This window comes from Solea solea, chromosome 16 (assembly GCF_958295425.1).
Source record: "Solea solea chromosome 16, fSolSol10.1, whole genome shotgun sequence".
Classification (NCBI taxonomy): domain Eukaryota; kingdom Metazoa; phylum Chordata; class Actinopteri; order Pleuronectiformes; family Soleidae; genus Solea; species Solea solea.
In genome coordinates this window covers 7,549,974-7,561,668 of record NC_081149.1, presented here as the reverse complement: position 1 = coordinate 7,561,668, position 11,695 = coordinate 7,549,974, and positions in this window count along the sequence as shown.

Genomic DNA, 11,695 nt, shown 5'->3' with positions numbered 1-11,695 from the left:
TCCCAAACATGTAAATGTTACAGCCCATTTGAAAGTCTGAAAATCATTTTTGGCCCAACAAAACCCTGAAATCATTTATTTCACACACGGAGAAAATAACAAGAGGATTTTAAATCAGACTGCGCGTACATGTAGCTGCACAGTGATACGTTCAATTGACTGCCTTTAAGGAGTAAATATTATGATTATCAGACTTGGCTCATGATTTAGGTGTCGTTTCTTGAAGGTTTTACAACTTACAAATAGCAACGTTAATCATTTATAACTAATCATAAATATCTTTATGGTTTTAGAAACTGAACATTAAAAGCTTTATATTTATTGATGTTTATGACCTAACATGACCCCACCTACAGTAGTTTTATGGTCCTGATACATACACTTGAGTAAGAACTGCCATAGATTTGATCTAAAATGGCGCTTTTACATTATACAGTTCTAGCAGGACATTAGTGATAGTACCTGGTACCTGGTGCGTTCTAAACAAATCTAACTAACTAACTAATCACTAGTTTGTGTGTTTGTGTCGTGTGTAAAACAGCGTCACGGCAGTTTCGTGCAGTAACGATGAAGTCATGGAAAACGACGTGTCTGATACCAAACCGAGTAGAGCGAGAACTGTATCATTGAAAAGCACCAAAAGTGGATAATCTCCCGTTGTGAAGCGTTGAGATTTGCTGAAACTGGAAATTACACAGACGTCCCCTGCAATTACACTCCTGTAACCCTGAATCTTGATCTTAGTAGCGGGTCACAGTTCATACACTGACAGTATTAATTTATTAACATGGCCCGACACTTCCAACATTACTACTTTTATTCTTACGATAAGTGCGTCACACGACATGCGCACGCTCTCCGTCGCCATTATCTCTCCCACCTGACAACACAGGCAGTGATAGGAACTAAAATATAAATTCACATTAAAATAATCACCCTTATTATTTATATACACATATGTAGACATTGCATTAATATGTTCTATATAACAGAACTACTATATTTAATAGCCTATGAGATATAATACACTTAATCGTAAATGTTCAAGGTTACGCTCCTACTGGACGATACAAGCGGTCAGTTTCCCTCTAAATGGGAACGTAATTTACAAAATCACTGAAGAAAATGTTATCTCCTTGGAAAATGTATTGTGTTTCGCATCCAGCAGAGTCGCCCCCTGGTGGCTCAATACTACCTCACTCCTACTTCTTGTTCAATACAGTCTATGATAGATGTAACACACACCAACATCTTTCCCCAAGAAATGAATCTGTGTATCTAAAAATGCGGTTTAAATCCTAAACAATCAAGGCTGCGTGTTTGTCCACCGCGCAGTCCCTCACCAGACTCGTGTTTCACTAACAAAAAAACAAGCTTTCATGTCCGTCCAGAAATGTCCCAGTGCCTGCTGTCTTCGGTCCAGGAGCTCCCTGAACTGTGAGGTCAGTGGGAGGGAAAGGTTGGTTCACGGTTGGAGCCAAAGCTGGAAAAAGGCCAGAGGCCGTGAGCATTATGAAACACACTGACACACAGCTGTGTGTGCACAGCCTCCCACTGCTCTCGCCCGTCCACCACAACAGCCCGCTAATCCCGCTTAGATCTGCTCATCAGGGCCAGACAGTGCCCATACAGTGGCGCTGCCAAAATCTGCCAGAACCAAAGAGCGGAATAATCTTGTTTTACAGCGGCTGCAGAGCAGAGGAGCGTGAGGCCGGGTGAGGCGGGTGTGAGGGCGGGAGTCATGAGGGGCCCACATCACATCACAATCCCCGGCTGCATGCTTCTCTGTCTCCTGCTCAGAGGGAAAACAATGAGACGTGTCACGAGGTCCTTTTAAAAGAAAAAAAACAGAATAAGTGTTTAAACGAGTCCATAAATTCTTAACTAGATTATGTACAAGAGGATTTGCATGAGTCTGCCCAGCAATGAATGAATAACATTGTTTTTTTACATAATGAATTCATTGTTTTGCTCATTATGTAACTATGTTATTCGTATTATAAAGAGTCGTAAACTTGACCAAACAAGTCCAAACAAAAGGTTTTAATCGCATATATAATACATTTTCTGTTTTTTTAAAGATTTTATTCTTTTGTTGTACTTTTCTTTACATTTCCGGTTCACACTCATCGCTGTAGTTTGTCACTTTTAAATATAAACAAATGTCTATTAGCTTTTAATCACTGCCAAATGCTCTTTGGCTTTTCGAACCAGTATGAGGTTGTACGTTGATTTTACCTGCTTTTTTTATACATTTTCTACAGTAGTTTTTTGTTTTATTGAAGTTTTTTACGTAGTATGTTTCTATATCTCATTCATCTCTGATCTACAGCACTTTGTTTCAGCTGTCACTGTTGTTTTTAAAGTGCTTTATAAATAAAGTTGGATGGGTTTGGATTGTAAATGAGTTCAGACGAAGCTCATTAGGCCATAGTTAAACTTTTAACTGTATATAATCTATAAATGAATGAATTTTTGCGTCACAAATACAGTATGCTCTTTTTTTGTGAAATATATCTTAAAACAAACACTTTTACTTTGAAATAGTGTGCAATATCATCCTGGATATGTTTCATTTACAATATCATAATGGATTATCAAGATAGAATTTCAAATCACTGAAGAGGTCATTTTGAGCTTGAGTCCCCTGCTTTACAGTAGATATATATCACTTTGTATAGTTTTCAACAGTAAAAGTCCTAAATAAACAATAAATATTCTATTTAAAAATGTTTTCGGTGTCACTTAAAAAAAAACTGTATGAATATATTTTTTCACAAAAACACACCAGAGAGATGTTGAGTTAACAGTGAAATCAAAAAGCAAAAATGAACTTTTAACCATCAGTTGGGAAACAGAGCTGATGATTCTCGAGCCTAAATCACTCACATTCCTAATGAAGGTCAGTGTGTTTACAGTCAAAGCTGAACCACATTCACACTCTGTGACAAAAACACTACGAGTAAAAAAATTTCCCACGAGAGACAGAGAAAATCCACGGAACGTGCCATAAAACTACTGTTTAAGCTCCGAGCTGAGGTGGATGTTATTGAAAAGTATATATTACAAGGTTTGACCCTAGGTCAGCGCTCATTTTTTTTTTCACCAGGGACGAACTAAGAGCAGATGGAGGGGAGGGAGGGATGGAGTGAGTGTGTGTTTTCTCAGCAGACCTGCCCCCCTGTTTTTTAAAACACACCCACAACCAAAACACGGCCTGTCCTCCTCACTCACTCCAGGAATGTTACGCAGCTATGCAGACCTCAGTGCAGCTACAGTATATGTGCTGCACAGTGCCTTCATATCTGCAGTGGCAGGGTCTCTGCTCCTGATTTATGCATTATTAACACTTTTTGGTATTTTATGGAGCAACAAGTGCTCGATTAATCGAGAAAAGAATCGATTACAAAAGTAATCGTGAGTTGCAAGGTTTTGTTTTTTAAATTAGTTTGTTTTACGAGCGGGTTTGCTAGTTTTTTTTAATTAATTTTTTTTGTAATATGGAGTATTTGCCAGGTGCAAGATTCAAAAAGGGTATCATAAATATCATAAAATGGCATAAAAACCCAACAAAAAGATGGCATTTTAACCCTTAGTGATCGCACGGCACAGACCCGTGCTGCAGGTGCAAACTCTTGGTTGCCATGGTAATAAACACCTCATATTATAGAAAATAAATACACTTCATATGAACCCAATTGTGTAGCACGTTTTCTCTATAATCTTAGTTAGATTAAGTGAGTTTTATAAACACACAATTCAGTTTCAGTTAGTTATTGTTTTTTTTTTTTAAAAACTAGTTTTAAACTAAACTGAACTATAATAACCTTGGTTAGTTGTAGCCCTACACCTAACCTAACCATATACGCACTGTACGTCTTCCTGTGAATGAGGATAACAAAAAACAACTTGTTGTAAAGAAAAAAAAATGTTTTAACTTAATGTGACTACTTTCAGAGCTGACACAAGCTCAGGATCCTCCTGCAAGAATCAAAGTCAGCCAGTCAGAATATTCCTGGTTAGTTCAGCTTAACGCCTGAGGCAACAGGCCGTAACACTGCTCTTACACAGGTAAGACAGCACATCTTACCTGTGCAGGAGGAGGAGTAGTGTTACGGCCTGCTGCCTGCATCCTCACCAGGCCATAACGCTGTTTGCTTTCACAGATGCAAAGTAGAACCCAGTGGGCGGAGTCCTTGTGTGGACAGGAATGGGATTGTTGTGGCACCCAATCTCCAGCGATCCAACCCACTGAAGGAGGAAACTACAAGAAGGCTTCACTTCACTCAGACTGGGCGCCTCTCAGAGTTGGAGTGCCTCATAAATCTCTCTGTGATTTAGATTTCTGTTGAGTGGCACTTGGAAAAACCTTGAGCGCAGGTTTTTCAGTCATTTCAGAAACTGTGATTGAGAAGTTTGGATGAAGGCTGGTGTTCTCATATAGGCCGGGTTGATTTTGTCATTTATATGCATGTTAAATGTCCCATTTTAGACAATAATTTGTTTTTTAGAATATGTAAACAAGTTAGTCCAACTAAAATCGAGCTAGTCTTAGTCGGACTAACATACTACCTGGATAATGTGATTCATAGTCCGATAACTCCTGCATGTATACGCTTAGTCAGACTGCAGTCTTAAATTTACTCCCCGGTCTTTGACCCAGAAGTGGAAAGAGATGACGTATAAACTGCAGTACTGTTACCAGAAAAGAACAAACAACACAATGGTGTCGGTGAGAGTGAAAACTACGGAGAATACCCACTTTTGGACCTCTCACCGTTCGCTGTTTGTTTTTATATGAGGTAAAGGTCCCAGACCCAGACACACATGGCCAATAAGTGGACGCATGTATCCGAATGCCTGTCTTAGTCGGACTACGGCCATAGCTTGATTAAACTGTGCATGTAATCGACTAAGTGGCTCTTTCTTTTAAAGGGTCCTCTTTTAGTAATATTTTAGTTTAATGTTGTGTTATTATGTTGCTTCCCTTTCTCCTTACATACTGGGTCATGACAAGTAGGAAGAGTTGGGGCCTCTGTTTAAAGTCTTCTAACTCTAACTAGCAGTGTTTCTCCTCCCATTTCTCTCAGTTCCTCAAAATGATGAACACCGAGGCTGTGGCCGCTTCATCACGCCCGCCCACAGGCCACCTGTTGACCTTCAGGGGGCGCCACTCATCACCAGTGCAGCCTGGCAGATGAACATTAACCTGCCAGTGCTCCATGATGTAGAAATAACAAGATTTTTCTTTTTCTTTTTCCCAGCTTACATTATGTGACCAATAATGAATGAACCCTAACATGAGACATGAAGAATCCAGATTGTCGTGGCTCTAACGGCAGAGATGCTTAAACCAGCAGCCTCCATCAGTCGAGATACTCGCACGCACTCACACATCCTCGAGCCTGGTGACACATGGGAAGCCTTTTTTTTCCCCATGCAGGAAAAGGCGTCTGACAGGATGACAGACCTCAGTGTGGTGCCGAGTCACACGTGACGGCAAAACAAAAACAAGCTTTTGTTCTCTTGTGTATGTTATATAAACTTTTTTTTTTGGATGATCGTGTTAGCACAAATCGTGACTGTGTGACTTTGCCATCAGTAAAACATTCTCTTCCTGCTCCTCCTCCTCCTCCTCCCTCCCACTTCCTCTTGCTGAAAATGAGAAGATGGCTCAGCCACTGACTGGACGCTGGAGTCTGGTCAACACACTATAATCTCCACCACACACTTAATGAGCTTAATGTGCACTCCCAGGCCTCTGAGCCTGAAGGCGTGTGCACAGCATTCACTCCACTGCACTATTTAAACGCCTTCTTTGTGTCTTATCCTCCACTAAAAACTGCATTTCTTTTTTAAAAAATCACTGAGGTGTTGAAGGTCCAAACTCCCTGTGGGGTAAAAACTGTCACGGTCGGTTTGCGCGCGTCCACAGACATTAGCGTGATAGACATTACGTGTCTGTGACCATCTGGTGCCGAAGTGACTGTGCAGACAGCTGATATGCATCCGGGGGGGAGCGTCTAAGGCCACGCACTGACTTTCATTTGTAAACAACCCATATGTCGTCATGCACCCTAACGTCCTTAAATGCAGAGAGGAGCTTTGCAGTGGCTTCCAAGAATAGGAGCAGATTTCAGAGCCTGATTGGGGATAAACTGTGATTTAGAACTCACTCAGACCCGGCGGTCCTCTCCAGCTCCAACACAAACGCTCACTCTCTCAGCAACTGACCACATCCTGGCCACTGACATAACCAGCCTCGATAAATATTTGTTCCCCGTTTAAACATGCAGTCCAGGATTAAATGGAAGTTGTGTTATTTTTATTTTGTTTTTATTCAAACAGGAAAGAAAACATTGAGGTGAAAAGTGTCCTAACCCAGCAGTACATATAGGTTATTGACAGGACAAGGTTAAAACTATTTGAATAGCATACAGAATGCAAGTAAAATAAAATCATTATAAAGTGCAATTGGCAGAACATGTGAAAGTGTCCAATGAGACCAGAACCTTCACTTTAAGATACATTTGAAGGTTCCAGGAAGAGCTAATTTAAACGCCTTTTTCCCTAGTTCAATATCAACCTTTGGTACCAACTATCAGAATAAGTCCTGGGGTCAAAGACTGTAACTCCCTGTGCTTTTCTGACCGATGTAAACCTGCAGATATGATAGGAGCAGAGCCAAGCATGCAAGCAAGCATTAGAGTGTGCACTATAGGGGAGGGTTAAAACCTCTTATCTTAAAAGGAAAACTGTCAACAAGCAATCACAGAGACATTTTTTAATCTCTGTCTTGCAGGATCAAGTCTGTGTGTGCTACTGAGAAGAAGAGATAAAAACACAAGGAATAAGAAGAGATTTTTAATTCGCCTTGTGGTGATTTTCCGCCCAAACTTCTTTTTTAGACTTTTGCCTCACACTGAAGCTGCCGTGTCGTCAAACTTGAGAAAATGCTACACCTACAGCACGTACCGCGGAGCGCTGAGCATAGTCCGCACTCTAAACCTCTTATTGTGTGCAGAATAAACCCGTCACACTGGAACATTCAACGCTTTCTGAGCTTATTAGCGTCCGCACGTGCACTATAAGATGTGCTTTCACCAAATTCAAAAAGTTAAGTGTAGCACCCTCTTTATACATAAGTGAAGGCTAAAGCACATGCAAAATAAATGACTTTACCGCCACACTAATCCGCCATGACAAAGCATATTGTTCTTTGTCATAATATTTGTGTTTTTAAGATTTTTGATGTTTTTTTAGAAAATGTGACCACAGACTTATGGCTCAACTATGTTTTTTTAGATTGAAACAAGAAATGATTTCAATACCAATTTCCCTTAGGGTTAATTAACCCTCTGGGCATCACAGTATATTCTTAAACTGAATTGTTTTACTACAACATATCTACTTCAGTTCTCCTACACACTCTCTGGAAAGCCTGAGAGCAGGCTGTTTGAAACCAAGTGGTGACCAGTCAGCCTCAACAACAGAAAACAGAACTCCTCTGGTAAAGCCTCAACATTCACAATTTGACTGATTTTCTATAAACTTCCATTTAGTTATTTTTGCAACAAATGGAGTGGCCCCCTTGTGGCTATTCTGTATATTTGTAATTCCTGGTTGGCTTCGAGAAGAATCGTAAAGCCTTTTCTTGTCTTTAATGACCCCTCTAATCTGCTTCACAATACAGTTTTACCATTCACCCATTTACTCACACATTCATACAGTGCATCTATGTCCACAGACAGCAGAGTTGTCAATGTCTTGCCCATTGAACACACCTGACAGAGATCATCGTCAACAAAAATAGAAAAAAAGTAGTGGCCCAAGAGCGGAACCTTGTGGTACACCCCTTTTTGACCCGTTGAAATGTAGAAAAGAAGAGCTGGGACTTGAACCAAAAACCTTCCCAAACTCGATAGTAGCTCACGACAGACTAAGTCATTTTTTTATAAAGAGACTATGGTTGCAACAGGCAACCCAAGAGCAGTTGACTGCTTTAATCCATAGCTACTCAAATTTGGTGCAAACTCCCTTCAAATCAATAATCATCTGTTTACAGGAGATGACACTATGGGGTGGAAACGCCCCTTTGGGAGGCCTCATGCCATGAGCATGCTGCCACAAGCTTTTTTTAATTTCACACCAACATTGTATGAATCATGAAGAGCATTTATGCTTCAGGGAGTTTTCAAAGTGAAGTGAAATTCTGTTGCATTAAATGAATTTGTTATGCCAGGGTTGAAGGTGGTTTGGTTCAGTTTAATGCAGCCACCCACCCCCCGGGTCCCTTTTTTGCTATCCCTTGAAACACCCCTGCATGAGTGCACCCAATAAACCATGGCTTTTGTTGTGACAGTGTGCATTCCAGTGCTCATCTTTTTTCACTTTAATTGCAGGCCAAGGAACCTTTTGCATTATCTTGCTCGGAGTCTGAGGGCTGAGGCTGCACAGAGACGACTCTCATGCATTTAATGAAATATTTGCCTCCGGGGCTGGATCTTCAAGGTTTCACTCGCAGGACTTTGTTGCCGTATCCTGCCTTCACCCCAGGTGCAGGGCAGGAAATTAAGAGACGGATGTGTACACAGCGAAGCGCAGATTAAGACCTGATGTTACCGCACTGCATGTGTCATGCTTATATCCGGATAAAGCTTAGCAAGGATCAAATAGGCTTTTATAGGTTTCCAGTGACAAAGTGCCATGCCTGAAATAAATGAACATGACATTTACCGGCTAACTGCGCTGCTGCTGCTCATCACCACCTTCTAAAAGGTCTGCGCTGTATTGTACAGTGTAAGAATTAAACCATGTCAGCCACTTTATTGGGTACACCTGTTCAACTCATCATCATGGTTGTTGGTAACCAGACTGACTGGTTTTTCAGAAACTGCTGATCTAATGAGATGTTCAGGCACAATCACTCTCTAGTGAGAGTGGCCTTGTTGATGCCAGAGGTCAAAGGACAATGACCAGACTGGTTCAACAGCAAGTTATCAGTTCACAGCCAAGACCATCTCTATCGCAACATGTCGAGCCTTGAAGTAGATCTACAGCAGCAGTAGACCACTAACTAAGGTGTCCCTAATAAAGTGGACCCCAGCTGTGTTGGTAAATTGCTGTATAATTTCAGGCTTTCCACTTGAATAATGAATGACCATCAAAGCAAGAAACAACATGATTAAAATAAGTGTTTGCACTCGTTATATAACGTGGCTCATTATCTCATATCAGAGTAGTTTCTTCTATTCAAACAAGGCAAATTTGATACTTTAAATCACACCCTCTCAGGATTATGATAGGATGATAAAGAATAATAAAGAATTTACTGTTCATCATAGTCCTTCATCTTTTTCACAAACACCAGCCAAAGGATTAGAGCAACACAAAGGTATTCCGTCATTCTAATAAAACACAGTATTAATGACAACACTTTGTAAAAAACAAAAAGAGGGTTGTAACCGAGTCAGCTCTTTGTGGAATTGATTCCAGCTCCCACAAAGCAAAAGATCAGCAACAAAGATAATGGATGGATGCAAAAGCCTCATGATTATGTATCTGTCTTCCATTTGAACCTGCTGATTTCCCTGGGTAGTGTTTTGTCTCGTGTCTTCCAACCGACGTCTGTTCCGAGAAACTTGGACGACGCACAAACACAGCAAGTGACGACAAGAACAGATAGCTGCGTGTTTGGCACGCATGGCTGCAATCTGCTATCACACCTGGGAACTGTCTGTCTCCCATATCTCAAATCAAGCAAATTAGGAGTGATTCAAAACACTAGTGTTGCTTTTGTGAATCGCTGCTCCTCACATGTGTCAGAAACAGTCGAGCTTTTGCAGGTGGGACCACAGTGAAGAGGAACATCTGTGCCAACTGTGTCAGAGTCGAACTCAAACACAGATTTGCCCTCCAGCGCGACAGAGACTTGTGCATCAGCTCCTGCGCTCTGCTCCAGTGCTCCAGATGTTTCTCGTCCTGGGGAGTAGTAAAGTCTTAAAGTTGTGGTCGGCAGGATTGATTGTTGAATCTTATCTCCACTTCATTAAATGCGGGTCCATATGTCGTCCTGCCTGATGAGAACGGACAGTTTAATGCACTTCACACACAAAATGACCGAGGACAATCTCTGAAAGGCTCCACCCATTTTAACACATGTTTTATTGTCCAACTCTCTTTCAGACTATTTTATAATTCTTTAGGTTGCTTTGTAGCCATTGCTGAAGTTGCCACGTTACTTCAGTAGTCTTTTTCCTGCTAGGGTCCATGTGATGCAGATTTTGTAATCTGCTCATTTCCACTTCAGACCGCCCGGATCCTATCAGCACACACCTCCAGTTTGATTCCACATGGACCATACATGCTGAGCGTGCAGGCTTCCTTTCTAGTCCACTATGTTTTGGACAAAAGTGACAATGACGAGGACGGTAACCATGGAAACTTTTGTCGGAGGAAGTCCACCAGCACCCACACATGTACAAGTCAGCACTCAAACAATACAAGGAAACCCAAATGAGGGCGACAAATCCTGGTGAATTTGAGATTGAGTACGCATGCATGGAACATTAGACTGACAGTCAGTGCGTTTATGTTAAAAGTCCGATTTTAGTCGGACTAAGACAATAATGCTGTTTTCTAAATGTCATGGAAACGCACTAGTCTGACTTAAATCAAGTAAGGTGGGCTAACATACCTGGATAATGTGATTCATAGTCCGATTACTCCTGCATGTATACGCTTAGTCAGACTGGAGTTAGACTTGGCGTTCTGCACATGGCCTTTGACCTTGAAGTAAAAGAAGATGACGTATAAACTGCAGTTTTTCTGTGACGTAAAGGTCAACAGAAAACTGATTCAATACGCACTAGTTTATAGAGAGATACAGCGCCACCTATGGAGGCGGAGTCAAACGTACACAGCCAATAAATAGGTTTTCTACCCCGCATGTATACTCGGACTCGGCAAGTTGTCTTATTCGTCTAGAGGAGGAGCAGAAATCTAGTTTTCTCTCAGTACATTATTTGTAAAAGTCATGTCTACCACTAGGGGTCACTCGGTCAAAGAAATAAATAGTATTGGAACCTACTAACAGGGCTGATGTAAGTTAAATTAGTTCTATGGTTTTCATGCATTTCAAAAGCAGAAATATAACATATTAAATCTTTAAAAGCTCACAGCTCTGCAACATGTTTTCCCTGTCACAATCCAATGTGTTCATCCTAAAGTTAGCCAACAGGTGCAAACTTAGACGCTGAGTAAATATTTTGCCTCCCTCGTTCTTTTTTCAGCGCTGCCCTCTGTGGTTTCGGGAAAGGTCTCTGGTTCGGTTATGATCAGCAGACGTTTTTGCTTTGCTGGGGTTGTTGTTGTTTCAGGTACCGGTGAGACGATGAAATACAACCCGGGGGCCCCCAGTATGAGTAATAAAGTGTAATAAATGCATACGGTGGAGAGCAAATCATTCATACTAAATCAGTCACAAGATACTGCACTCTAAAGCAAGACTTTATTGCTGTTTCTATGGCGCTGTAAAAGGGGGAAAAACATGGCAGTAGTTATTGTGTCGTTCATTGTAAAAGTTGGATTTAAAATGTAGAAATATAGCATGTGTGGAGCAGGTTTGTACGTGGCACAGAAATACACCAAAATCGGAGGAGGAGACGTTGAGCATGTGCATAAAGCATGTGTGCTG